This window comes from Pseudorasbora parva, chromosome 22 (genome assembly GCF_024679245.1).
Source record: "Pseudorasbora parva isolate DD20220531a chromosome 22, ASM2467924v1, whole genome shotgun sequence".
Taxonomy (NCBI): Eukaryota; Metazoa; Chordata; class Actinopteri; order Cypriniformes; family Gobionidae; genus Pseudorasbora; species Pseudorasbora parva.
The window spans coordinates 10,908,785-10,926,700 of NC_090193.1; the positions used below are offsets into that span (position 1 = coordinate 10,908,785).

A 17,916-nucleotide genomic window follows, 5' to 3' on the forward strand; every position below is an offset into this window, starting at 1 on the left:
GCGCATAGCACAGAGTGTCGTCGTCTCTGAGGTATGCCTGGCTTTTTGAGCGGCCAGCCTTGCACTGTTTTAAAGTAATTTGCTACCCAGCTACGTTAGCCACGCCAGGAAGACAGAGATCCCTAACATGTGACGCCTCCGTCTTCAAGCTTTTCATAGCAGACCCCTCATCGGAGCGCTTCCTTACGTTGGCTCCAGGCCTGTTAATGGCATGAGAAAAAGTTGATGTTGCGACAGGCCCCGCTCCAGGCGAACACCACCAAGATGCGTGTAAACACCAGGGCGCCTGACCGGTGGGCCAGTGGCGCAATGGATAACGCGTCTGACTACGGATCAGAAGATTCTAGGTTCGACTCCTGGCTGGCTCGATCTGCCTCTTTTGCTTCGCTATCAGCCTACAGCAGTTTTATTAGTTTGTTTTATTAGCCCATAGTTTTTGACTATTGGTATTGGAATGGTTAGTTTTTTTTTTCTTGTAAACTGACAGTCCAACCATAGGCCGTTTTGTCAGCTAGATAGCACCTACCATACAATACCGTGCGTGCTTTCAAATGCATCGCATAAGCACTGTCACGGGGACCTTGCTTTAATGACCAGTTTATAGTATCTTTTTATGCGAACACAAGAATGGGAGAGAGCTGCACCCCCTGGGAGAGACAAATGACATCTCCCTCCATCGAGTCTGGTACAAGTGAATTCAGTAAACAATCCCTTCGGAACATTGCCATATTCTTAAAGGCGACGGTCACACACTGAATGCCAAAGGGCCTAACATAACCCTGCCCTTGTACTGGCCACACGCATGAAAAATGGCACACAAGCCTGACCGGCGTTTGCGGGCTTTCCCATATGGTCTAGCGGTCAGGATTCCTGGTTTTCACCCAGGCGGCCCGGGTTCGACTCCCGGTATGGGAAGTTTGGCTTGTCTTTGCTCCCCTTATCGAACAGCCAGAGCTTCTGTCTATTACTGAATCGCTTTTAGCCAGCAGTGGAGCTGCAGCAACCTGATAGGTTGAGGTTCTTCTCTTTCCCTGCATACCTTCGATAGCTCAGCTGGTAGAGCGGAGGACTGTAGGTGGAACGTTGGCAATCCTTAGGTCGCTGGTTCGACTCCGGCTCGAAGGAGGTCACTTTTCACACTCAAACATTTTCTTGGCCGCGCTGGAGGGCAAAAGGAACGTTCCCTGACCGGGAATCGAACCCGGGCCGCGGCGGTGAGAGCGCCGAATCCTAACCACTAGACCACCAGGGAAGGGCTGTTCAGCCTGTCTCCTCAAGCCTGCCTGTCGGCCTCTACCAGATTTTGCTGCAATTTCTCAAGCAAAACCGCTAAGGCTAGCCTTTTCCTCTTGGAGAGGAGAGAGTCTCTGACCCTGGATCACAGTTCTTCCACTGAGAAACTGTCACATGCTCCGTGAGAACATCCTAACAACACCGCAACTTGCAATTCAATCAAAGCAGCTTGCAAAAGACAACAAGGAGAGCCCAGCCGTGCTCTCAGTGCCAAGAGGTGCCTGACTCACTCCGCTTTTTGTTTTCAGCCCTTCTTCTGCAGAGCATCTGGCGAAGGAGCTCCAGGTTGACAGAGCGCATAGCACAGAGTGTCGTCGTCTCTGAGGTATGCCTGGCTTTTTGAGCGGCCAGCCTTGCACTGTTTTAAAGTAATTTGCTACCCAGCTACGTTAGCCACGCCAGGAAGACAGAGATCCCTAACATGTGACGCCTCCGTCTTCAAGCTTTTCATAGCAGACCCCTCATCGGAGCGCTTCCTTACGTTGGCTCCAGGCCTGTTAATGGCATGAGAAAAAGTTGATGTTGCGACAGGCCCCGCTCCAGGCGAACACCACCAAGATGCGTGTAAACACCAGGGCGCCTGACCGGTGGGCCAGTGGCGCAATGGATAACGCGTCTGACTACGGATCAGAAGATTCTAGGTTCGACTCCTGGCTGGCTCGATCTGCCTCTTTTGCTTCGCTATCAGCCTACAGCAGTTTTATTAGCTTGTTTTATTAGCCCATAGTTTTTGACTATTGGTATTGGAATGGTTAGTTTTTTTTTCTTGTAAACTGACAGTCCAACCATAGGCCGTTTTGTCAGCTAGATAGCGCCTACCATACAATACCGTGCGTGCTTTCAAATGCATCGCATAAGCACTGTCACGGGGACCTTGCTTTAATGACCAGTTTATAGTATCTTTTTATGCGAACACAAGAATGGGAGAGAGCTGCACCCCCTGGGAGAGACAAATGACATCTCCCTCCATCGAGTCTGGTACAAGTGAATTCAGTAAACAATCCCTTCGGAACATTGCCATATTCCTAAAGGCGACGGTCACACACTGAATGCCAAAGGGCCTAACATAACCCTGCCCTTGTACTGGCCACACGCATGAAAAATGGCACACAAGCCTGACCGGCGTTTGCGGGCTTTCCCATATGGTCTAGCGGTCAGGATTCCTGGTTTTCACCCAGGCGGCCCGGGTTCGACTCCCGGTATGGGAAGTTTGGCTTGTCTTTGCTCCCCTTATCGAACAGCCAGAGCTTCTGTCTATTACTGAATCGCTTTTAGCCAGCAGTGGAGCTGCAGCAACCTGATAGGTTGAGGTTCTTCTCTTTCCCTGCATACCTTCGATAGCTCAGCTGGTAGAGCGGAGGACTGTAGGTGGAACGTTGGCAATCCTTAGGTCGCTGGTTCGACTCCGGCTCGAAGGAGGTCACTTTTCACACTCAAACATTTTCTTGGCCGCGCTGGAGGGCAAAAGGAACGTTCCCTGACCGGGAATCGAACCCGGGCCGCGGCGGTGAGAGCGCCGAATCGTAACCACTAGACCACCAGGGAAGGGCTGTTCAGCCTGTCTCCTCAAGCCTGCCTGTGGGCCTCTACCAGATTTTGCTGCAATTTCTCAAGCAAAACCGCTAAGGCTAGCCTTTTCCTCTTGGAGAGGAGAGAGTCTCTGACCCTGGATCACAGTTCTTCCACTGAGAAACTGTCACATGCTCTGTGAGAACATCCTAACAACATCGCAACTTGCAATTCAATCAAAGCAGCTTGCAAAAGACAACAAGAAGAGCCCAGCCGTGCTCTCAGTGCCAAGAGGTGCCTGACTCACTCCGCTTTTTGTTTTCAGCCCTTCTTCTGCAGAGCATCTGGCGAAGGAGCTCGAGGTTGACAGAGCGCATAGCACAGAGTGTCGTCGTCTCTGAGGTATGCCTGGCTTTTTGAGCGGCCAGCCTTGCACTGTTTTAAAGTAATTTGCTACCCAGCTACGTTAGCCACGCCAGGAAGACAGAGATCCCTAACATGTGACGCCTCAGTCTTCAAGCTTTTCATAGCAGACCCCTCTTTGGAGCGCTTCCTTACGTTGGCTCCAGGCCTGTTAATGGCATGAGAAAAAGTTGATGTTGCGACAGGCCCCGCTCCAGGCAAACACCACCAAGATGCGTGTAAACACCAGGGCGCCTCACCGGTGGGCCAGTGGCGCAATGGATAACGCGTCTGACTACGGATCAGAAGATTCTAGGTTCGACTCCTGGCTGGCTCGATCTGCCTCTTTTGCTTCGCTATCAGCCTACAGCAGTTTTATTAGCTTGTTTTATTAGCCCATCGTTTTTGACTATTGGTATTGGAATGGTTAGTTTTTTTTTCTTGTAAACTGACAGTCCAACCATAGGCCGTTTTTGTCAGCTAGATAGCGCCTACCATACAATACCGTGCGTGCTTTCAAATGCATCGCATAAGCACTGTCACGGGGACCTTGCTTTAATGACCAGTTTATAGTATCTTTTTATGCGAACACAAGAATGGGAGAGAGCTGTACCCCCTGGGAGAGACAAATGACATCTCCCTCCATCGAGTCTGGTACAAGTGAATTCAGTAAACAATCCCTTCGGAACATTGCCATATTCCTAAAGGCGACGGTCACACACTGAATGCCAAAGGGCCTAACATAACCCTGCCCTTGTACTGGCCACACGCATGAAAAATGGCACACAAGCCTGACCGGCGTTTGCGGGCTTTCCCATATGGTCTATCGGTCAGGATTCCTGGTTTTCACCCAGGCGGCCTGGGTTCGACTCCCGGTATGGGAAGTTTGGCTTGTCTTTGCTCCCCTTATCGAACAGCCAGAGCTTCTGTCTATTACTGAATCGCTTTTAGCCAGCAGTGGAGCTGCAGCAACCTGATAGGTTGAGGTTCTTCTCTTTCCCTGCATACCTTCGATAGCTCAGCTGGTAGAGCGGAGGACTGTAGGTGGAACGTTGGCAATCCTTAGGTCGCTGGTTCGACTCCGGCTCGAAGGAGGTCACTTTTCACACTCAAACATTTTCTTGGCCGCGCTGGAGGGCAAAAGGAACGTTCCCTGACCGGGAATCGAACCCGGGCCGCGACGGTGAGAGCGCCGAATCCTAACCACTAGACCACCAGGGAAGGGCTGTTCAGTCTGTCTCCTCAAGCCTTCCTGTGGGCCTCTACCAGATTTTGCTGCAATTTCTCAAGCAAAACCGCTATGGCTAGCCTTTTCCTCTTGGAGAGGAGAGAGTCTCTGACCCTGGATCACAGTTCTTCCACTGAGAAACTGTCACATGCTCTGTGAGAACATCCTAACAACATCGCAACTTGCAATTCAATCAAAGCAGCTTGCAAAAGACAACAAGGAGAGCCCAGCCGTGCTCTCAGTGCCAAGAGGTGCCTGACTCACTCCGCTTTTTGTTTTCAGCCCTTCTTCTGCAGAGCATCTGGCGAAGGAGCTCCAGGTTGACAGAGCGCATAGCACAGAGTGTCGTCGTCTCTGAGGTATGCCTGGCTTTTTGAGCGGCCAGCCTTGCACTGTTTTAAAGTAATTTGCTACCCAGCTACGTTAGCCACGCCAGGAAGACAGAGATCCCTAACATGTGACACCTCCGTCTTCAAGCTTTTCATAGCAGACCCCTCATCGGAGCGCTTCCTTACGTTGGCTCCAGGCCTGTTAATGGCATGAGAAAAAGTTGATGTTGCGACAGGCCCCGCTCCAGGCAAACACCACCAAGATGCGTGTAAACACCAGGGCGCCTCACCGGTGGGCCAGTGGCGCAATGGATAACGCGTCTGACTACGGATCAGAAGATTCTAGGTTCGACTCCTGGCTGGCTCGATCTGCCTCTTTTGCTTCGCTATCAGCCTACAGCAGTTTTATTAGCTTGTTTTATTAGCCCATAGTTTTTGACTATTGGTATTGGAATGGTTAGTTTTTTTTTCTTGTAAACTGACAGTCCAACCATAGGCCGTTTTGTCAGCTAGATAGCGCCTACCATACAATACCGTGCGTGCTTTCAAATGCATCGCATAAGCACTGTCACGGGGACCTTGCTTTAATGACCAGTTTATAGTATCTTTTTATGCGAACACAAGAATGGGAGAGAGCTGCACCCCCTGGGAGAGACAAATGACATCTCCCTCCATCGAGTCTGGTACAAGTGAATTCAGTAAACAATCCCTTCGGAACATTGCCATATTCTTAAAGGCGACGGTCACACACTGAATGCCAAAGGGCCTAACATAACCCTGCCCTTGTACTGGCCACACGCATGAAAAATGGCACACAAGCCTGACCGGCGTTTGTGGGCTTTCCCATATGGTCTAGCGGTCAGGATTCCTGGTTTTCACCCAGGCGGCCCGGGTTCGACTCCCGGTATGGGAAGTTTGGCTTGTCTTTGCTCCCCTTATCGAACAGCCAGAGCTTCTGTCTATTACTGAATCGCTTTTAGCCAGCAGTGGAGCTGCAGCAACCTGATAGGTTGAGGTTCTTCTCTTTCCCTGCATACCTTCGATAGCTCAGCTGGTAGAGCGGAGGACTGTAGGTGGAACGTTGGCAATCCTTAGGTCGCTGGTTCGACTCCGGCTCGAAGGAGGTCACTTTTCACACTCAAACATTTTCTTGGCCGCGCTGGAGGGCAAAAGGAACGTTCCCTGACCGGGAATCGAACCCGGGCCGCGGCGGTGAGAGCGCCGAATCCTAACCACTAGACCACCAGGGAAGGGCTGTTCAGCCTGTCTCCTCAAGCCTGCCTGTGGGCCTCTACCAGATTTTGCTGCAATTTCTCAAGCAAAACCGCTAAGGCTAGCCTTTTCCTCTTGGAGAGGAGAGAGTCTCTGACCCTGGATCACAGTTCTTCCACTGAGAAACTGTCACATGCTCTGTGAGAACATCCTAACAACATCGCAACTTGCAATTCAATCAAAGCAGCTTGCAAAAGACAACAAGGAGAGCCCAGCCGTGCTCTTAGTGCCAAGAGGTGCCTGACTCACTCCGCTTTTTGTTTTCAGCCCTTCTTCTGCAGAGCATCTGGCGAAGGAGCTCGAGGTTGACAGAGCGCATAGCACAGAGTGTCGTCGTCTCTGAGGTATGCCTGGCTTTTTGAGCGGCCAGCCTTGCACTGTTTTAAAGTAATTTGCTACCCAGCTACGTTAGCCACGCCAGGAAGACAGAGATCCCTAACATGTGACGCCTCCGTCTTCAAGCTTTTCATAGCAGACCCCTCTTTGGAGCGCTTCCTTACGTTGGCTCCAGGCCTGTTAATGGCATGAGAAAAAGTTGATGTTGCGACAGGCCCCGCTCCAGGCAAACACCACCAAGATGCGTGTAAACACCAGGGCGCCTCATCGGTGGGCCAGTGGCGCAATGGATAACGCGTCTGACTACGGATCAGAAGATTCTAGGTTCGACTCCTGGCTGGCTCGATCTGCCTCTTTTGCTTCGCTATCAGCCTACAGCAGTTTTATTAGCTTGTTTTATTAGCCCATAGTTTTTGACTATTGGTATTGGAATGGTTAGTTTTTTTTTCTTGTAAACTGACAGTCCAACCATAGGCCGTTTTGTCAGCTAGATAGCGCCTACCATACAATACCGTGCGTGCTTTCAAATGCATCGCATAAGCACTGTCACGGGGACCTTGCTTTAATGACCAGTTTATAGTATATTTGGTCCCACTTTATATTAGGTGGCCTTAAGTACTATGTACTTACATCAAAAAATAAGTACAATGTACTTATTGTGTTCAAATTATATTCTAAAACACCTTTGCTGATATTAAGGTGGGATACGGGTAGAGTTAGGTACAGGTGTGGTGGTGTGTGTAAGTTTAAGGGTAGAGTTAGGTGTAAGGGAAGTGATAACTGTGTAATTACAAATGTAACTACAGAAATTAATTACAGACGTAATTACATGCAAGTATTTTTTTAAATGTAAGTACAATGTAAAAACATGTATGTACACAATAAGTGCATTGTATCAAATGATTAATTACAATGTTACTACATTGTACTTAAGGCCACCTAATATAAAGTGGGTCTGTATATTTTTATGCGAACACAAGAATGGGAGAGAGCTGCACCCCCTGGGAGAGACAAATGACATCTCCCTCCATCGAGTCTGGTACAAGTGAATTCAGTAAACAATCCCTTCGGAACATTGCCATATTCCTAAAGGCGACGGTCACACACTGAATGCCAAAGGGCCTAACATAACCCTGCCCTTGTACTGGCCACACGCATGAAAAATGGCACACAAGCCTGACCGGCGTTTGCGGGCTTTCCCATATGGTCTAGCGGTCAGGATTCCTGGTTTTCACCCAGGCGGCCCGGGTTCGACTCCCGGTATGGGAAGTTTGGCTTGTCTTTGCTCCCCTTATCGAACAGCCAGAGCTTCTGTCTATTACTGAATCGCTTTTAGCCAGCAGTGGAGCTGCAGCAACCTGATAGGTTGAGGTTCTTCTCTTTCCCTGCATACCTTCGATAGCTCAGCTGGTAGAGCGGAGGACTGTAGGTGGAACGTTGGCAATCCTTAGGTCGCTGGTTCGACTCCGGCTCGAAGGAGGTCACTTTTCACACTCAAACATTTTCTTGGCCGCGCTGGAGGGCAAAAGGAACGTTCCCTGACCGGGAATCGAACCCGGGCCGCGGCGGTGAGAGCGCCGAATCCTAACCACTAGACCACCAGGGAAGGGCTGTTCAGCCTGTCTCCTCAAGCCTGCCTGTGGGCCTCTACCAGATTTTGCTGCAATTTCTCAAGCAAAACCGCTAAGGCTAGCCTTTTCCTCTTGGAGAGGAGAGAGTCTCTGACCCTGGATCACAGTTCTTCCACTGAGAAACTGTCACATGCTCCGTGAGAACATCCTAACAACACCGCAACTTGCAATTCAATCAAAGCAGCTTGCAAAAGACAACAAGGAGAGCCCAGCCGTGCTCTCAGTGCCAAGAGGTGCCTGACTCACTCCGCTTTTTGTTTTCAGCCCTTCTTCTGCAGAGCATCTGGCGAAGGAGCTCGAGGTTGACAGAGCGCATAGCACAGAGTGTCGTCGTCTCTGAGGTATGCCTGGTTTTTTGAGCGGCCAGCCTTGCACTGTTTTAAAGTAATTTGCTACCCAGCTACGTAAGCCACGCCAGGAAGACAGAGATCCCTAACATGTGACGCCTCCGTCTTCAAGCTTTTCATAGCAGACCCCTCATCGGAGCGCTTCCTTACGTTGGCTCCAGGCCTGTTAATGGCATGAGAAAAAGTTGATGTTGCGACAGGCCCCGCTCCAGGCGAACACCACCAAGATGCGTGTAAACACCAGGCCGCCTGACCGGTGGGCCAGTGGCGCAATGGATAACGCGTCTGACTACGGATCAGAAGATTCTAGGTACGGCTCCTGGCTGGCTCGATCTGCCTCTTTTGCTTCGCTATCAGCCTACAGCAGTTTTATTAGTTTGTTTTATTAGCCCATAGTTTTTGACTATTGGTATTGGAATGGTTAGTTTTTTTTTTTCTTGTAAACTGACAGTCCAACCATAGGCCGTTTTGTCAGCTAGATAGCGCCGACCATACAATACCGTGCGTGCTTTCAAATGCATCGCATAAGCACTGTCACGGGGACCTTGCTTTAATGACCAGTTTATAGTATCTTTTTATGCGAACACAAGAATGGGAGAGAGCTGCACCCCCTGGGAGAGACAAATGACATCTCCCTCCATCGAGTCTGGTACAAGTGAATTCAGTAAACAATCCCTTCGGAACATTGCCATATTCTTAAAGGTGACGGTCACACACTGAATGCCAAAGGGCCTAACATAACCCTGCCCTTGTACTGGCCACACGCATGAAAAATGGCACACAAGCCTGACCGGCGTTTGCGGGCTTTCCCATATGGTCTAGCGGTCAGGATTCCTGGTTTTCACCCAGGCGGCCTGAGTTCGACTCCCGGTATGGGAAGTTTGGCTTGTCTTTGCTCCCCTTATCGAACAGCCAGAGCTTCTGTCTATTACTGAATCGCTTTTAGCCAGCAGTGGAGCTGCAGCAACCTGATAGGTTGAGGTTCTTCTCTTTCCCTGCATACCTTCGATAGCTCAGCTGGTAGAGCGGAGGACTGTAGGTGGAACGTTGGCAATCCTTAGGTCGCTGGTTCGACTCCGGCTCGAAGGAGGTCACTTTTCACACTCAAACATTTTCTTGGCCGCGCTGGAGGGCAAAAGGAACGTTCCCTGACCGGGAATCGAACCCGGGCCGCGGCGGTGAGAGCGCCGAATCCTAACCACTAGACCACCAGGGAAGGGCTGTTCAGCCTGTCTCCTCAAGCCTGCCTGTCGGCCTCTACCAGATTTTGCTGCAATTTCTCAAGCAAAACCGCTAAGGCTAGCCTTTTCCTCTTGGAGAGGAGAGAGTCTCTGACCCTGGATCACAGTTCTTCCACTGAGAAACTGTCACATGCTCCGTGAGAACATCCTAACAACACCGCAACTTGCAATTCAATCAAAGCAGCTTGCAAAAGACAACAAGGAGAGCCCAGCCGTGCTCTCAGTGCCAAGAGGTGCCTGACTCACTCCGCTTTTTGTTTTCAGCCCTTCTTCTGCAGAGCATCTGGTGAAGGAGCTCGAGGTTGACAGAGCGCATAGCACAGAGTGTCGTCGTCTCTGAGGTATGCCTGGCTTTTTGAGCGGCCAGCCTTGCACTGTTTTAAAGTAATTTGCTACCCAGCTACGTTAGCCACGCCAGGAAGACAGAGATCCCTAACATGTGACGCCTCCGTCTTCAAGCTTTTCATAGCAGACCCCTCATCGGAGCGCTTCCTTACGTTGGCTCCAGGCCTGTTAATGGCATGAGAAAAAGTTGATGTTGCGACAGGCCCCGCTCCAGGCGAACACCACCAAGATGCGTGTAAACACCAGGGTGCCTGACCGGTGGGCCAGTGGCGCGATGGATAACGCGTCTGACTACGGATCAGAAGATTCTAGGTTCGACTCCTGGCTGGCTCGATCTGCCTCTTTTGCTTCGCTATCAGCCTACAGCAGTTTTATTAGTTTGTTTTATTAGCCCATAGTTTTTGACTATTGGTATTGGAATGGTAAGTTTTTTTTTTTCTTGTAAACTGACAGTCCAACCATAGGCCGTTTTGTCAGCTAGATAGCACCTACCATACAATACCGTGCGTGCTTTCAAATGCATCGCATAAGCACTGTCACGGGGACCTTGCTTTAATGACCAGTTTATAGTATCTTTTTATGCGAACACAAGAATGGGAGAGAGCTGCACCCCCTGGGAGAGACAAATGACATCTCCCTCCATCGAGTCTGGTACAAGTGAATTCAGTAAACAATCCCTTCGGAACATTGCCATATTCTTAAAGGCGACGGTCACACACTGAATGCCAAAGGGCCTAACATAACCCTGCCCTTGTACTGGCCACACGCATGAAAAATGGCACACAAGCCTGACCGGCGTTTGCGGGCTTTCCCATATGGTCTAGCGGTCAGGATTCCTGGTTTTCACCCAGGCGGCCCGGGTTCGACTCCCGGTATGGGAAGTTTGGCTTGTCTTTGCTCCCCTTATCGAACAGCCAGAGCTTCTGTCTATTACTGAATCGCTTTTAGCCAGCAGTGGAGCTGCAGCAACCTGATAGGTTGAGGTTCTTCTCTTTCCCTGCATACCTTCGATAGCTCAGCTGGTAGAGCGGAGGACTGTAGGTGGAACGTTGGCAATCCTTAGGTCGCTGGTTCAACTCCGGCTCGAAGGAGGTCACTTTTCACACTCAAACATTTTCTTGGCCGCGCTGGAGGGCAAAAGGAACGTTCCCTGACCGGGAATCGAACCCGGGCCGCGGCGGTGAGAGCGCCGAATCCTAACCACTAGACCACCAGGGAAGGGCTGTTCAGCCTGTCTCCTCAAGCCTGCCTGTGGGCCTCTACCAGATTTTGCTGCAATTTCTCAAGCAAAACCGCTAAGGCTAGCCTTTTCCTCTTGGAGAGGAGAGAGTCTCTGACCCTGGATCACAGTTCTTCCACTGAGAAACTGTCACATGCTCTGTGAGAACATCCTAACAACATCGCAACTTGCAATTCAATCAAAGCAGCTTGCAAAAGACAACAAGGAGAGCCCAGCCGTGCTCTCAGTGCCAAGAGGTGCCTGACTCACTCCGCTTTTTGTTTTCAGCCCTTCTTCTGCAGAGCATCTGGCGAAGGAGCTCGAGGTTGACAGAGCGCATAGCACAGAGTGTCGTCGTCTCTGAGGTATGCCTGGCTTTTTGAGCGGCCAGCCTTGCACTGTTTTAAAGTAATTTGCTACCCAGCTACGTTAGCCACGCCAGGAAGACAGAGATCCCTAACATGTGACGCCTCCGTCTTCAAGCTTTTCATAGCAGACCCCTCTTTGGAGCGCTTCCTTACGTTGGCTCCAGGCCTGTTAATGGCATGAGAAAAAGTTGATGTTGCGACAGGCCCCGCTCCAGGCAAACACCACCAAGATGCGTGTAAACACCAGGGTGCCTCATCGGTGGGCCAGTGGCGCAATGGATAACGCGTCTGACTACGGATCAGAAGATTCTAGGTTCGACTCCTGGCTGGCTCGATCTGCCTCTTTTGCTTCGCTATCAGCCTACAGCAGTTTTATTAGCTTGTTTTATTAGCCCATAGTTTTTGACTATTGGTATTGGAATGGTTAGTTTTTTTTTCTTGTAAACTGACAGTCCAACCATAGGCCGTTTTGTCAGCTAGATAGCGCCTACCATACAATACCGTGCGTGCTTTCAAATGCATCGCATAAGCACTGTCACGGGGACCTTGCTTTAATGACCAGTTTATAGTATCTTTTTATGCGAACACAAGAATGGGAGAGAGCTGCACTCCCTGGGAGAGACAAATGACATCTCCCTCCATCGAGTCTGGTACAAGTGAATTCAGTAAACAATCCCTTCGGAACATTGCCATATTCTTAAAGGCGACGGTCACACACTGAATGCCAAAGGGCCTAACATAACCCTGCCCTTGTACTGGCCACACGCATGAAAAATGGCACACAAGCCTGACCGGCGTTTGTGGGCTTTCCCATATGGTCTAGCGGTCAGGATTCCTGGTTTTCACCCAGGCGGCCCGGGTTCGACTCCCGGTATGGGAAGTTTGGCTTGTCTTTGCTCCCCTTATCGAACAGCCAGAGCTTCTGTCTATTACTGAATCGCTTTTAGCCAGCAGTGGAGCTGCAGCAACCTGATAGGTTGAGGTTCTTCTCCTTCCCTGCATACCTTCGATAGCTCAGCTGGTAGAGCGGAGGACTGTAGGTGGACCGTTGGCAATCCTTAGGTCGCTGGTTCGACTCCGGCTCGAAGGAGGTCACTTTTCACACTCAAACATTTTCTTGGCCGCGCTGGAGGGCAAAAGGAACGTTCCCTGACCGGGAATCGAACCCGGGCCGCGGCGGTGAGAGCGCCGAATCCTAACCACTAGACCACCAGGGAAGGGCTGTTCAGCCTGTCTCCTCAAGCCTGCCTGTGGGCCTCTACCAGATTTTGCTGCAATTTCTCAAGCAAAACCGCTAAGGCTAGCCTTTTCCTCTTGGAGAGGAGAGAGTCTCTGACCCTGGATCACAGTTCTTCCACTGAGAAACTGTCACATGCTCCGTGAGAACATCCTAACAACACCGCAACTTGCAATTCAATCAAAGCAGCTTGCAAAAGACAACAAGGAGAGCCCAGCCGTGCTCTCAGTGCCAAGAGGTGCCTGACTCACTCCGCTTTTTGTTTTCAGCCCTTCTTCTGCAGAGCATCTGGCGAAGGAGCTCGAGGTTGACAGAGCGCATAGCACAGAGTGTCGTCGTCTCTGAGGTATGCCTGGTTTTTTGAGCGGCCAGCCTTGCACTGTTTTAAAGTAATTTGCTACCCAGCTACGTTAGCCACGCCAGGAAGACAGAGATCCCTAACATGTGACGCCTCAGTCTTCAAGCTTTTCATAGCAGACCCCTCTTTGGAGCGCTTCCTTACGTTGGCTCCAGGCCTGTTAATGGCATGAGAAAAAGTTGATGTTGCGACAGGCCCCGCTCCAGGCAAACACCACCAAGATGCGTGTAAACACCAGAGCGCCTCACCGGTGGGCCAGTGGCGCAATGGATAACGCGTCTGACTACGGATCAGAAGATTCTAGGTTCGACTCCTGGCTGGCTCGATCTGCCTCTTTTGCTTCGCTATCAGCCTACAGCAGTTTTATTAGCTTGTTTTATTAGCCCATAGTTTTTGACTATTGGTATTGGAATGGTTAGTTTTTTTTTCTTGTAAACTGACAGTCCAACCATAGGCCGTTTTGTCAGCTAGATAGCGCCTACCATACAATACCGTGCGTGCTTTCAAATGCATCGCATAAGCACTGTCACGGGGACCTTGCTTTAATGACCAGTTTATAGTATCTTTTTATGCGAACACAAGAATGGGAGAGAGCTGCACCCCCTGGGAGAGACAAATGACATCTCCCTCCATCGAGTCTGGTACAAGTGAATTCAGTAAACAATCCCTTCGGAACATTGCCATATTCTTAAAGGCGACGGTCACACACTGAATGCCAAAGGGCCTAACATAACCCTGCCCTTGTACTGGCCACACGCATGAAAAATGGCACACAAGCCTGACCGGCGTTTGCGGGCTTTCCCATATGGTCTAGCCGTCAGGATTCCTGGTTTTCACCCAGGCGGCCCGGGTTCGACTCCCGGTATGGGAAGTTTGGCTTGTCTTTGCTCCCCTTATCGAACAGCCAGAGCTTCTGTCTATTACTGAATCGCTTTTAGCCAGCAGTGGAGCTGCAGCAACCTGATAGGTTGAGGTTCTTCTCTTTCCCTGCATACCTTCGATAGCTCAGCTGGTAGAGCGGAGGACTGTAGGTGGAACGTTGGCAATCCTTAGGTCGCTGGTTCGACTCCGGCTCGAAGGAGGTCACTTTTCACACTCAAACATTTTCTTGGCCGCGCTGGAGGGCAAAAGGAACGTTCCCTGACCGGGAATCGAACCCGGGCCGCGGCGGTGAGAGCGCCGAATCCTAACCACTAGACCACCAGGGAAGGGCTGTTCAGTCTGTCTCCTCAAGCCTTCCTGTGGGCCTCTACCAGATTTTGCTGCAATTTCTCAAGCAAAACCGCTATGGCTAGCCTTTTCCTCTTGGAGAGGAGAGAGTCTCTGACCCTGGATCACAGTTCTTCCACTGAGAAACTGTCACATGCTCTGTGAGAACATCCTAACAACATCGCAACTTGCAATTCAATCAAAGCAGCTTGCAAAAGACAACAAGGAGAGCCCAGCCGTGCTCTCAGTGCCAAGAGGTGCCTGACTCACTCCGCTTTTTGTTTTCAGCCCTTCTTCTGCAGAGCATCTGGCGAAGGAGCTCCAGGTTGACAGAGCGCATAGCACAGAGTGTCGTCGTCTCTGAGGTATGCCTGGCTTTTTGAGCGGCCAGCCTTGCACTGTTTTAAAGTAATTTGCTACCCAGCTACGTTAGCCACGCCAGGAAGACAGAGATCCCTAACATGTGACACCTCCGTCTTCAAGCTTTTCATAGCAGACCCCTCATCGGAGCGCTTCCTTACGTTGGCTCCAGGCCTGTTAATGGCATGAGAAAAAGTTGATGTTGCGACAGGCCCCGCTCCAGGCAAACACCACCAAGATGCGTGTAAACACCAGGGCGCCTGACCGGTGGGCCAGTGGCGCAATGGATAACGCGTCTGACTACGGATCAGAAGATTCTAGGTTCGACTCCTGGCTGGCTCGATCTGCCTCTTTTGCTTTGCTATCAGCCTACAGCAGTTTTATTAGCTTGTTTTATTAGCCCATCGTTTTTGACTATTGGTATTGGAATGGTTAGTTTTTTTTTCTTGTAAACTGACAGTCCAACCATAGGCCGTTTTGTCAGCTAGATAGCGCCTACCATACAATACCGTGCGTGCTTTCAAATGCATCGCATAAGCACTGTCACGGGGACCTTGCTTTAATGACCAGTTTATAGTATCTTTTTATGCGAACACAAGAATGGGAGAGAGCTGCACCCCCTGGGAGAGACAAATGACATCTCCCTCCATCGAGTCTGGTACAAGTGAATTCAGTAAACAATCCCTTCGGAACATTGCCATATTCTTAAAGGCGACGGTCACACACTGAATGCCAAAGGGCCTAACATAACCCTGCCCTTGTACTGGCCACACGCATGAAAAATGGCACACAAGCCTGACCGGCATTTGCGGGCTTTCCCATATGGTCTAGCGGTCAGGATTCCTGGTTTTCACCCAGGCGGCCTGGGTTCGACTCCCGGTATGGGAAGTTTGGCTTGTCTTTGCTCCCCTTATCGAACAGCCAGAGCTTCTGTCTATTACTGAATCGCTTTTAGCCAGCAGTGGAGCTGCAGCAACCTGATAGGTTGAGGTTCTTCTCTTTCCCTGCATACCTTCGATAGCTCAGCTGGTAGAGCGGAGGACTGTAGGTGGAACGTTGGCAATCCTTAGGTCGCTGGTTCGACTCCGGCTCGAAGGAGGTCACTTTTCACACTCAAACATTTTCTTGGCCGCGCTGGAGGGCAAAAGGAACGTTCCCTGACCGGGAATCGAACCCGGGCCGCGGCGGTGAGAGCGCCGAATCCTAACCACTAGACCACCAGGGAAGGGCTGTTCAGTCTGTCTCCTCAAGCCTTCCTGTGGGCCTCTACCAGATTTTGCTGCAATTTCTCAAGCAAAACCGCTATGGCTAGCCTTTTCCTCTTGGAGAGGAGAGAGTCTCTGACCCTGGATCACAGTTCTTCCACTGAGAAACTGTCACATGCTCTGTGAGAACATCCTAACAACATCGCAACTTGCAATTCAATCAAAGCAGCTTGCAAAAGACAACAAGGAGAGCCCAGCCGTGCTCTCAGTGCCAAGAGGTGCCTGACTCACTCCGCTTTTTGTTTTCAGCCCTTCTTCTGCAGAGCATCTGGCGAAGGAGCTCCAGGTTGACAGAGCGCATAGCACAGAGTGTCGTCGTCTCTGAGGTATGCCTGGCTTTTTGAGCGGCCAGCCTTGCACTGTTTTAAAGTAATTTGCTACCCAGCTACGTTAGCCACGCCAGGAAGACAGAGATCCCTAACATGTGACACCTCCGTCTTCAAGCTTTTCATAGCAGACCCCTCATCGGAGCGCTTCCTTACGTTGGCTCCAGGCCTGTTAATGGCATGAGAAAAAGTTGATGTTGCGACAGGCCCCGCTCCAGGCAAACACCACCAAGATGCGTGTAAACACCAGAGCGCCTCACCGGTGGGCCAGTGGCGCAATGGATAACGCGTCTGACTACGGATCAGAAGATTCTAGGTTCGACTCCTGGCTGGCTCGATCTGCCTCTTTTGCTTCGCTATCAGCCTACAGCAGTTTTATTAGCTTGTTTTATTAGCCCATAGTTTTTGACTATTGGTATTGGAATGGTTAGTTTTTTTTTCTTGTAAACTGACAGTCCAACCATAGGCCGTTTTGTCAGCTAGATAGCGCCTACCATACAATACCGTGCGTGCTTTCAAATGCATCGCATAAGCACTGTCACGGGGACCTTACTTTAATGACCAGTTTATAGTATCTTTTTATGCGAACACAAGAATGGGAGAGAGCTGCACCCCCTGGGAGAGACAAATGACATCTCCCTCCATCGAGTCTGGTACAAGTGAATTCAGTAAACAATCCCTTCGGAACATTGCCATATTCTTAAAGGCGACGGTCACACACTGAATGCCAAAGGGCCTAACATAACCCTGCCCTTGTACTGGCCACACGCATGAAAAATGGCACACAAGCCTGACCGGCGTTTGTGGGCTTTCCCATATGGTCTAGCGGTCAGGATTCCTGGTTTTCACCCAGGCGGCCCGGGTTCGACTCCCGGTATGGGAAGTTTGGCTTGTCTTTGCTCCCCTTATCGAACAGCCAGAGCTTCTGTCTATTACTGAATCGCTTTTAGCCAGCAGTGGAGCTGCAGCAACCTGATAGGTTGAGGTTCTTCTCTTTCCCTGCATACCTTCGATAGCTCAGCTGGTAGAGCGGAGGACTGTAGGTGGAACGTTGGCAATCCTTAGGTCGCTGGTTCGACTCCGGCTCGAAGGAGGTCACTTTTCACACTCAAACATTTTCTTGGCCGCGCTGGAGGGCAAAAGGAACGTTCCCTGACCGGGAATCGAACTCGGGCCGCGGCGGTGAGAGCGCCGAATCCTAACCACTAGACCACCAGGGAAGGGCTGTTCAGCCTGTCTCCTCAAGCCTGCCTGTGGGCCTCTACCAGATTTTGCTGCAATTTCTCAAGCAAAACCGCTAAGGCTAGCCTTTTCCTCTTGGAGAGGAGAGAGTCTCTGACCCTGGATCACAGTTCTTCCACTGAGAAACTGTCACATGCTCCGTGAGAACATCCTAACAACACCGCAACTTGCAATTCAATCAAAGCAGCTTGCAAAAGACAACAAGGAGAGCCCAGCCGTGCTCTCAGTGCCAAGAGGTGCCTGACTCACTCCGCTTTTTGTTTTCAGCCCTTCTTCTGCAGAGCATCTGGCGAAGGAGCTCGAGGTTGACAGAGCGCATAGCACAGAGTGTCGTCGTCTCTGAGGTATGCCTGGTTTTTTGAGCGGCCAGCCTTGCACTGTTTTAAAGTAATTTGCTAC

At 50.6% G+C, this 17,916-nt stretch overlaps 37 non-coding genes across 37 annotated transcripts; 28 read left to right on the plus strand and 9 right to left on the minus strand.

Annotated features, from left to right (window-relative positions):
- The first annotated feature begins 295 nt into the window (after positions 1–295).
- Positions 296–368, plus strand: trnar-acg (transfer RNA arginine (anticodon ACG)). The gene has a single exon. It is a non-coding gene; the product is annotated as a tRNA-Arg (tRNA).
- Positions 369–843: 475 nt separating this feature from the next.
- On the plus strand, positions 844–915 carry trnae-uuc (transfer RNA glutamic acid (anticodon UUC)). Its single transcript has one exon. It is a non-coding gene; the product is annotated as a tRNA-Glu (tRNA).
- Positions 916–1,038: 123 nt separating this feature from the next.
- On the plus strand, positions 1,039–1,125 carry trnay-gua (transfer RNA tyrosine (anticodon GUA)). The gene is given in 2 exon segments: positions 1,039–1,075; positions 1,090–1,125. It is a non-coding gene; the product is annotated as a tRNA-Tyr (tRNA).
- Positions 1,126–1,180: 55 nt separating this feature from the next.
- On the minus strand, positions 1,181–1,252 carry trnae-cuc (transfer RNA glutamic acid (anticodon CUC)). The gene has a single exon. It is a non-coding gene; the product is annotated as a tRNA-Glu (tRNA).
- A 630-nt stretch (positions 1,253–1,882) lies between these two features.
- On the plus strand, positions 1,883–1,955 carry trnar-acg (transfer RNA arginine (anticodon ACG)). Its single transcript has one exon. It is a non-coding gene; the product is annotated as a tRNA-Arg (tRNA).
- Positions 1,956–2,429: 474 nt separating this feature from the next.
- Positions 2,430–2,501, plus strand: trnae-uuc (transfer RNA glutamic acid (anticodon UUC)). Its single transcript has one exon. It is a non-coding gene; the product is annotated as a tRNA-Glu (tRNA).
- A 123-nt stretch (positions 2,502–2,624) lies between these two features.
- On the plus strand, positions 2,625–2,711 carry trnay-gua (transfer RNA tyrosine (anticodon GUA)). The gene is given in 2 exon segments: positions 2,625–2,661; positions 2,676–2,711. It is a non-coding gene; the product is annotated as a tRNA-Tyr (tRNA).
- A 757-nt stretch (positions 2,712–3,468) lies between these two features.
- On the plus strand, positions 3,469–3,541 carry trnar-acg (transfer RNA arginine (anticodon ACG)). Its single transcript has one exon. It is a non-coding gene; the product is annotated as a tRNA-Arg (tRNA).
- A 670-nt stretch (positions 3,542–4,211) lies between these two features.
- trnay-gua (transfer RNA tyrosine (anticodon GUA)) lies at positions 4,212–4,298 on the plus strand. The gene is given in 2 exon segments: positions 4,212–4,248; positions 4,263–4,298. It is a non-coding gene; the product is annotated as a tRNA-Tyr (tRNA).
- A 55-nt stretch (positions 4,299–4,353) lies between these two features.
- On the minus strand, positions 4,354–4,425 carry trnae-cuc (transfer RNA glutamic acid (anticodon CUC)). The gene has a single exon. It is a non-coding gene; the product is annotated as a tRNA-Glu (tRNA).
- A 630-nt stretch (positions 4,426–5,055) lies between these two features.
- Positions 5,056–5,128, plus strand: trnar-acg (transfer RNA arginine (anticodon ACG)). The gene has a single exon. It is a non-coding gene; the product is annotated as a tRNA-Arg (tRNA).
- Positions 5,129–5,602: 474 nt separating this feature from the next.
- On the plus strand, positions 5,603–5,674 carry trnae-uuc (transfer RNA glutamic acid (anticodon UUC)). Its single transcript has one exon. It is a non-coding gene; the product is annotated as a tRNA-Glu (tRNA).
- A 123-nt stretch (positions 5,675–5,797) lies between these two features.
- Positions 5,798–5,884, plus strand: trnay-gua (transfer RNA tyrosine (anticodon GUA)). Its single transcript is given in 2 exon segments — positions 5,798–5,834; positions 5,849–5,884. It is a non-coding gene; the product is annotated as a tRNA-Tyr (tRNA).
- Positions 5,885–5,939: 55 nt separating this feature from the next.
- Positions 5,940–6,011, minus strand: trnae-cuc (transfer RNA glutamic acid (anticodon CUC)). The gene has a single exon. It is a non-coding gene; the product is annotated as a tRNA-Glu (tRNA).
- Positions 6,012–6,641: 630 nt separating this feature from the next.
- trnar-acg (transfer RNA arginine (anticodon ACG)) lies at positions 6,642–6,714 on the plus strand. The gene has a single exon. It is a non-coding gene; the product is annotated as a tRNA-Arg (tRNA).
- Positions 6,715–7,566: 852 nt separating this feature from the next.
- On the plus strand, positions 7,567–7,638 carry trnae-uuc (transfer RNA glutamic acid (anticodon UUC)). Its single transcript has one exon. It is a non-coding gene; the product is annotated as a tRNA-Glu (tRNA).
- A 123-nt stretch (positions 7,639–7,761) lies between these two features.
- Positions 7,762–7,848, plus strand: trnay-gua (transfer RNA tyrosine (anticodon GUA)). Its single transcript is given in 2 exon segments — positions 7,762–7,798; positions 7,813–7,848. It is a non-coding gene; the product is annotated as a tRNA-Tyr (tRNA).
- Positions 7,849–7,903: 55 nt separating this feature from the next.
- trnae-cuc (transfer RNA glutamic acid (anticodon CUC)) lies at positions 7,904–7,975 on the minus strand. The gene has a single exon. It is a non-coding gene; the product is annotated as a tRNA-Glu (tRNA).
- A 1,374-nt stretch (positions 7,976–9,349) lies between these two features.
- Positions 9,350–9,436, plus strand: trnay-gua (transfer RNA tyrosine (anticodon GUA)). Its single transcript is given in 2 exon segments — positions 9,350–9,386; positions 9,401–9,436. It is a non-coding gene; the product is annotated as a tRNA-Tyr (tRNA).
- Positions 9,437–9,491: 55 nt separating this feature from the next.
- trnae-cuc (transfer RNA glutamic acid (anticodon CUC)) lies at positions 9,492–9,563 on the minus strand. The gene has a single exon. It is a non-coding gene; the product is annotated as a tRNA-Glu (tRNA).
- Positions 9,564–10,193: 630 nt separating this feature from the next.
- On the plus strand, positions 10,194–10,266 carry trnar-acg (transfer RNA arginine (anticodon ACG)). Its single transcript has one exon. It is a non-coding gene; the product is annotated as a tRNA-Arg (tRNA).
- Positions 10,267–10,742: 476 nt separating this feature from the next.
- On the plus strand, positions 10,743–10,814 carry trnae-uuc (transfer RNA glutamic acid (anticodon UUC)). Its single transcript has one exon. It is a non-coding gene; the product is annotated as a tRNA-Glu (tRNA).
- A 265-nt stretch (positions 10,815–11,079) lies between these two features.
- On the minus strand, positions 11,080–11,151 carry trnae-cuc (transfer RNA glutamic acid (anticodon CUC)). Its single transcript has one exon. It is a non-coding gene; the product is annotated as a tRNA-Glu (tRNA).
- A 630-nt stretch (positions 11,152–11,781) lies between these two features.
- Positions 11,782–11,854, plus strand: trnar-acg (transfer RNA arginine (anticodon ACG)). The gene has a single exon. It is a non-coding gene; the product is annotated as a tRNA-Arg (tRNA).
- Positions 11,855–12,328: 474 nt separating this feature from the next.
- Positions 12,329–12,400, plus strand: trnae-uuc (transfer RNA glutamic acid (anticodon UUC)). The gene has a single exon. It is a non-coding gene; the product is annotated as a tRNA-Glu (tRNA).
- Positions 12,401–12,523: 123 nt separating this feature from the next.
- trnay-gua (transfer RNA tyrosine (anticodon GUA)) lies at positions 12,524–12,610 on the plus strand. Its single transcript is given in 2 exon segments — positions 12,524–12,560; positions 12,575–12,610. It is a non-coding gene; the product is annotated as a tRNA-Tyr (tRNA).
- Positions 12,611–12,665: 55 nt separating this feature from the next.
- On the minus strand, positions 12,666–12,737 carry trnae-cuc (transfer RNA glutamic acid (anticodon CUC)). Its single transcript has one exon. It is a non-coding gene; the product is annotated as a tRNA-Glu (tRNA).
- A 630-nt stretch (positions 12,738–13,367) lies between these two features.
- Positions 13,368–13,440, plus strand: trnar-acg (transfer RNA arginine (anticodon ACG)). Its single transcript has one exon. It is a non-coding gene; the product is annotated as a tRNA-Arg (tRNA).
- A 669-nt stretch (positions 13,441–14,109) lies between these two features.
- On the plus strand, positions 14,110–14,196 carry trnay-gua (transfer RNA tyrosine (anticodon GUA)). The gene is given in 2 exon segments: positions 14,110–14,146; positions 14,161–14,196. It is a non-coding gene; the product is annotated as a tRNA-Tyr (tRNA).
- Positions 14,197–14,251: 55 nt separating this feature from the next.
- Positions 14,252–14,323, minus strand: trnae-cuc (transfer RNA glutamic acid (anticodon CUC)). Its single transcript has one exon. It is a non-coding gene; the product is annotated as a tRNA-Glu (tRNA).
- Positions 14,324–14,953: 630 nt separating this feature from the next.
- Positions 14,954–15,026, plus strand: trnar-acg (transfer RNA arginine (anticodon ACG)). Its single transcript has one exon. It is a non-coding gene; the product is annotated as a tRNA-Arg (tRNA).
- A 474-nt stretch (positions 15,027–15,500) lies between these two features.
- Positions 15,501–15,572, plus strand: trnae-uuc (transfer RNA glutamic acid (anticodon UUC)). Its single transcript has one exon. It is a non-coding gene; the product is annotated as a tRNA-Glu (tRNA).
- A 123-nt stretch (positions 15,573–15,695) lies between these two features.
- trnay-gua (transfer RNA tyrosine (anticodon GUA)) lies at positions 15,696–15,782 on the plus strand. Its single transcript is given in 2 exon segments — positions 15,696–15,732; positions 15,747–15,782. It is a non-coding gene; the product is annotated as a tRNA-Tyr (tRNA).
- Positions 15,783–15,837: 55 nt separating this feature from the next.
- On the minus strand, positions 15,838–15,909 carry trnae-cuc (transfer RNA glutamic acid (anticodon CUC)). Its single transcript has one exon. It is a non-coding gene; the product is annotated as a tRNA-Glu (tRNA).
- Positions 15,910–16,539: 630 nt separating this feature from the next.
- On the plus strand, positions 16,540–16,612 carry trnar-acg (transfer RNA arginine (anticodon ACG)). Its single transcript has one exon. It is a non-coding gene; the product is annotated as a tRNA-Arg (tRNA).
- A 474-nt stretch (positions 16,613–17,086) lies between these two features.
- trnae-uuc (transfer RNA glutamic acid (anticodon UUC)) lies at positions 17,087–17,158 on the plus strand. The gene has a single exon. It is a non-coding gene; the product is annotated as a tRNA-Glu (tRNA).
- Positions 17,159–17,281: 123 nt separating this feature from the next.
- Positions 17,282–17,368, plus strand: trnay-gua (transfer RNA tyrosine (anticodon GUA)). Its single transcript is given in 2 exon segments — positions 17,282–17,318; positions 17,333–17,368. It is a non-coding gene; the product is annotated as a tRNA-Tyr (tRNA).
- The last annotated feature ends 548 nt before the right edge of the window (positions 17,369–17,916 follow it).